Consider the following 6,000-nt stretch of genomic DNA (forward strand, 5'->3'; position numbering starts at 1 on the left):
CAAGCTAGCTGGGGAATGCAGGGAGTTGTAGGACTTTCTTCTGTCTAAACATGCATAGGATTACACCTTAAGACTATAATTTCAGACACAGCTACCATGGAGGGGGTAAGTCCCATTGAACTCAGTAGGGTACATTCCTGGGTAAACATGTCTATAGTTGCACTGTAAGTCATCTTACATATGAAAGCAATCTGAAGAATGACATCCGCAGAAGGGCAAGAGCTGTGGCAATGGGAAACTAAAGGCAAAGAGTTGTGGCAATGGAAAATTGTCCATGGTTAGGATAAGCACAGGATAAGCTGGATGTTTCATACCAGAAGGAGAAGAACACTGCTGTAGCAAGGGGGATGGCACACTCCCTTTCCAACCTGCTAATTTAGTTGGGTGTAAACCAACGCCACAGCCATGCTGCATGTGGGTTTGCAATTGTTTCCCCAGCATTTGGCATCTTCAGCATTTGACATCAATGAGTCGCATAGCCAAACATTCTCATGTCAGTATAATGAGCTGAGCACTAAGGTCATATAAAAGGACATATATATTTTTAAATAGATGTGGCTACCCAGATACTGGGAGAACCCAAACATCTTATTGTGCAACACCACTTTTGCACCAGTTGTATTGGTATTGGCTGACCCCTGTGATTACCCCAAATGCAGGAAACTTGACTGCATAATTTGTGGTACATTTCTGGACCCAATTCAAAGTGCTGGTGTTAACCTTCAAGGCCCTATACCAACTTTCCCCATGGGTGCTCTCCAGATGTATTGTGCTACAACTCCCATCATGATTGGGTGATGGGAATTGTATTCCAACTCATCTGGTGGGCAACAAGTTGGGGAAGGCTGCCCCAAATGGTTTGGGATCAGGTTATCCTAAGGACCACTTTCACCTGCAGGACCCTGCCCATTATCTAAGATCTGTGTCAGAAGTCATGCTTGTGTGGTTGCTGGTAGAATCAGTTAGGCTGACGAACATGAGACACAGGACCTTTTTGGTAGTGACCCCATAGTTATGGAATTCCCTTCTCGTTGACATTTCATAGAATCACAGAATCATAGAATCATAGAATAGGAGGGTTGGAAGGGGCCTACAAGGCCATCGAGTCCAACCCCCTGCTCAATGCAGGAATCCAAGTCAGAGCATCCCTGACAGATGGCTGTCCAGCCTCGTCTTGAATGCCTCCAGTATGGGAGAGCCCACCACCTCCCTAGGGAATTGGTTCCATTGTCATATTGCTCTAACAGTCAGGACGTTTTTCCTGATGTTCAGCCGGAATCTGGCTTCCTATCACTTGAGCCCATTATTCTGTGTCCTGCACTCTGGGATGATTGAGAAGAGATCCTGGCCTTCTTCTCTGTGACAACCTTTCAAGTACTTGAAGAGTGCTATCATATCTCCCCTCAGTCTTCTCTTCTCAAGGCTAAACATGCCCAGTTCTTTCAGTCTCTCTTCATAGGGCTTTGTTTCCAGTCCTCTGATCATCTTTGTTGCCCTCCTCTGAACCCTCTCCAGTTTGTCTGCATCCTTCTTAAAGTGTGGTGCCCAGAACTGGACACAGTACTCCAGATGAGGCCTAACCAGTGCTGAGTAGAGGGGAACTAGTACGTCCCAGGATTTGGAAGCTATGCTTCTATTAATGCAGCCCAAAATAGCATTTGCCATCACATTGTTGGCTCATATTCAGCTTGTGATCGACAACAATTCCAAGATCTTTCTCGCTTGTAGTGTTGTTGAGCCACATATCCCCCATCTTGTAACTGTGCATTTGGTTTCTTTTTCCTAGGTGCAGAACTTGGCATTTATCCCTATTCAATGTCATTCTGTTGTTTTCTGCCCAGCGCTCCAGTCTATCCAGATCACTTTGAATTTTGTTTCTGTCTTCCAAAGTATTAGCTATCCCACCCAATTTTGTGTCATCTGCAAATCTGATCAGCATTCCCTGCACCTCCTTCTCCAAGACATTAATAAAAATGTTGAAGAGCACTGGGCCCAGGACTGAGCCCTGTGGTACCCCACTCATTACCTCTCCCCAGTTTGAGAAGGCCCCATTGATAAGCACTCTTTGAGTCCAATTCTGTAGCCAACTGTGGATCCATCAGATCGTTGTTTCATCTAGCCCACTTTGAGCTAATTTGCTCATCAGGATATCATGGGGCACTTTGTCGAAAGCTTTGCTGAAGTCGAGGTATATGATGTCTACAGCGTTCCCACGGTCTACAAGGGAGGTTACTTGATCAAAAAATGAGATCAGATTTGTCTGGCAGGACTTGTTTTTGACAAATCCATGTTGGCTTCGAGTAATCACAGCATTGTTTTCAAGGTGCTTCCAGATGGATTGCTTGATCATCTGCTCCAGAATTTTCCCAGGGATTGATGTCAGACTGACTGGTCTGTAGTTCCCAGTTTCCTCCTTTTTACCCTTTTTGAAGATAGGGACAACATTAGCCCTCCTCCAGTCATCTGGCACTTCCCCTGTCCTCCATGATTTCTCAAAGAGAATAGACAGCGGTTCTGAGAGTTCTTTTGAATTAGCCTCTTCACTACAGGCCTTTAAAATGGCCTTTAAAATGTACTTTTTACTGCTGCCTTTCCTTAAGACAATTAATGGCATAAAAACAAGTGATCCAAAGCAGTTTTTCTCATATACCTATTTGCTGTATCTAGGGATGTATGAAACACCTACCTGGCTCCACACCGGGCAATCCGCGGTAGGGGGGAGGCGTTTCATCCCTTCCCCCGGAATCCTTGATGGGGGGGGAGGTGCTCCGTCCCTCCCCCCGGAATCCTGCCCGGCCGGCTCCGCTCCGTGGCCAAGCCGCGGAGCCGCCGGCTGGCTCTGGCCGCCCGCAGCTGGACATCCGGCCGCTAGGCAGCCCTGCAGGGATGCAAATGGCGGCTGTTGTAGCTGCCACCATTTGCATCCCTGTATTGAGCCGTGATAGGCTACATAAATATTTACGTGGCCTATCACGGCAGGGGGAAAAACCCCAGCGTACGCAAATGGCGGTAGCTGCCGCCATTTGCATACGATGGTTTTTTTCCCCCTCTGCCATGATAGGCTTCGTAAATACTTATGAAGCCTATCACGGCAGGGGGGAAAAAAACCCAGCATACGCAAATGGCGGTAGCCGCCGCCATTTGCATACGCTGGGGTTCCCCCCCCTGCCGTGATAGGCTACGTAAATACGTAGCCTATCACGGCCTCCGCAGGGATGCAAATGGCGTCCCTGCATTAGCCATGATAGGCTACATAAGTATTTACGTAGCCTATCACGGCTATGAAGAGGAGGAAGCGAATGGCGGCTGCAGGACGGCCGCCATTCACAAAGCAGCGTGGACGGGAACAGGTAAGTGCTCCATTTTGCGCACCTTTCGTGTGTGTGGGGGGCTTCGTTCTGTGATGGATTTCGGGGGGCCGAATGCACTGGCATTTGGCCTCACTGAGATCCGTTGCGGAATTCTCTGACATCCCTAGCTGTATCTACTGTAGACTTACATGATCCGCCAAATGTACTGTTGTCTCATTCATTTTTGTGCATGTCACTTTGTACAGGCTTGGTTCTAAATTTTAGAGCTCCACAAAAGTGATAATGGGTTTCCTAAACAGATCTGTATGTTTATTCATACAAGATAGTTACAAGCCACTTTTGAGACTCTAAAAAGTGGCTTATCAATACCTTGTGTAAAAAAACAAACATACAGATCTGTTTAGGAAATCCATTATCACTTCTGTGGAGCTGGTATTTTCCTTGGTGCCAGTGGGGGATTTCCTCCCAAACTGCAACTTCAGAGGAAGGATTTTCCTCAAGGCTCCAGCAAGAGAGGGACGGGTTATTTTCCTGCTTCACAGCTGCTCTGAACTCAGTACTTATCGTTACTTCACTGTCTCTCTCACACACAGTTCAAGTTGCATTTAAAAAGCTGCTTGTTATAGGCAAAGATGCAAAGAGGTCACCTGTAGTTTGGCCCTAAATAGCTTTTTGCAGGATCTAAGTTGCAAAGTGAGTCCATCTCTTGCAGCAGATCTGGTCTGACCTGTAAAACAATGTTCTGGCAGGTAGGTAATCATTACTAATGTCAGAAAAAGGAACAAACATAATCAGATCTGGGCAAAGAGAGTTGTTTGTTTGTTTGTTTTGCCATTGATCACATTTCTGGATCTTCCAGGCTCTGCCCATAATCTCCCAGATTCCACCCAGGCTCCACCAATAGCCAACAGGTTCCACCAGATCCTGCTTTATTTATTTATTTATTTATTGCATTTCTATCCCACCTTTTTTCCTCTTGCAAGGAACCCAAGGTGGCTTACATTATCCTCCTCCTCTCCATTTTATCCTCACAACAACCCTGTGAGGTAGGCTGGGCTGAGAGTCTGTGACTGGCCCAAAGTCACCCAGTGAGCTTCCATGGCTGAGTGGGGACTAGAACCCAGATCTCCCAGCTCCCAGTCCAACACTCTAGCCACTACACCACACTGTATGCTGATGGGCAGCCTGCCTTCAGCCTTAGGCAGGAAATATCACATGGCACACTTTGGCCTATCCAGTGTTTGGAATGTCTTTGGTTTTCCCCTTATCTTTGACTCTGCTTTCTATAATTACAGAAGAGGGGAAACGGGCTGAGATGGGGAAGAGGAGATTAAAGCAGGAGCAGGGAACGTGTGGCCCTCCAGATGTTCTTGAACTGCAACTTCCATCTGCCCTAGCCAGCATAGCCAATGGTAAGGAATGTTGAGAGTTGCAGTCCAACGGCATCTGGATCAAAGGAATATAGGGTTGCCACCCTTGGATCCAGGCTTTCCTGGACTTCAGCTTTGCAAAAGTTCTCACAGTGGGGGGAAGTGGCTTGGGGAGGGAGGAGTTACAGCAGAAAAGTGGCAGTCAGGGAAAGGCTTAAGCATCCGCTGAAACTCAGCCTCTTCTGAAACTAGTTATGCACCATCAAACTCTCCTGAGCCTACACACTCTTGCACATAACATGTAGCTAGTCCCCAAGGTGGCTTTTCACATAGAATAGGTCTATTGACAGTCAATTAAACACTGAACCTCTGAGTACCCAATACCGGGGACAGGCAAGCCATGGGTGGTAGTGGCCATGGGTCCTACTATACAGAGGAGGACCGTCCTCTTTTTAAAAGTGGCCTCTGTTTAAAAGGCTGTTCAATTCAAGTCAAGTTTAAAGATAAAGAACCGTAAGAAGGGAGAACAGTGGTCTTCTCACTCTGGCCAGTGTTGGAAGCAGAAGGCTGGACGAGACGGACTTTTAGGAGCACAGGAATACTGAGTCAGAGCAGTGATGCAACTGGGCCAGTACTGTTGACACTGATCAGTGGCACCTCTCCAAGGTTTCAGGCAGGAATTTTTCCAGCTCCGCCTGGAGATGCCAGGGATTGAACCAGTGACTTTCTGCCACTGAGCCATGGCCCCTCATTATATGCTGCCTTACACCAACCCAGACTATTTGTCCACTGTGTATCATGATCGGCAGTAACTCTCCAGGGTGTCTTAGGAACAGGTCTTTCACATCACCTGCTACTTGATTGGGGAACTGAATCTGGGAGCTTCTGCATGCAAAGCAGGTGCTCTAACACGGAGCTATTTGGACCAAGCCACCAAAACTCTTCTTGGGCTGAATCCACGTATAAGCTGGATCAACTACACTGGTGGAGGTGGTCTTCCCCACCCAGTCTGTCCCAGGGCAGCCCCTCAAGCCCAGTAAAAATGCTACACAGAAAGTCAGGAGAGTCCACTGACTGGGGCAAGCTGTGATGTGGGGGGAGGGAGGGGGATCCCCAAAAATTGGCTAGAGGGACCTTCCACAAGCAGAGCCCTTCCTCTTGCGGAAGGTAGATCCTGAATCCAACCCCTTATGTTGGCTCTCCTCCGGGCCTGGCTATTGGCTAAGAAGAAATTTGTTTTTAAAACAGGGTTAAAAGACCTGGCTGTTTATATCTGTCTTTACTGATTCATTTGAAGCTGGCCCAGGTTCTTAAAATGA

The sequence above is a fragment of the Heloderma suspectum genome, chromosome 6, assembly GCF_057233095.1.
Source record: "Heloderma suspectum isolate Gila_16-S chromosome 6, 16-S_ref, whole genome shotgun sequence".
In the NCBI taxonomy this organism is placed as follows: domain Eukaryota; kingdom Metazoa; phylum Chordata; class Lepidosauria; order Squamata; family Helodermatidae; genus Heloderma; species Heloderma suspectum.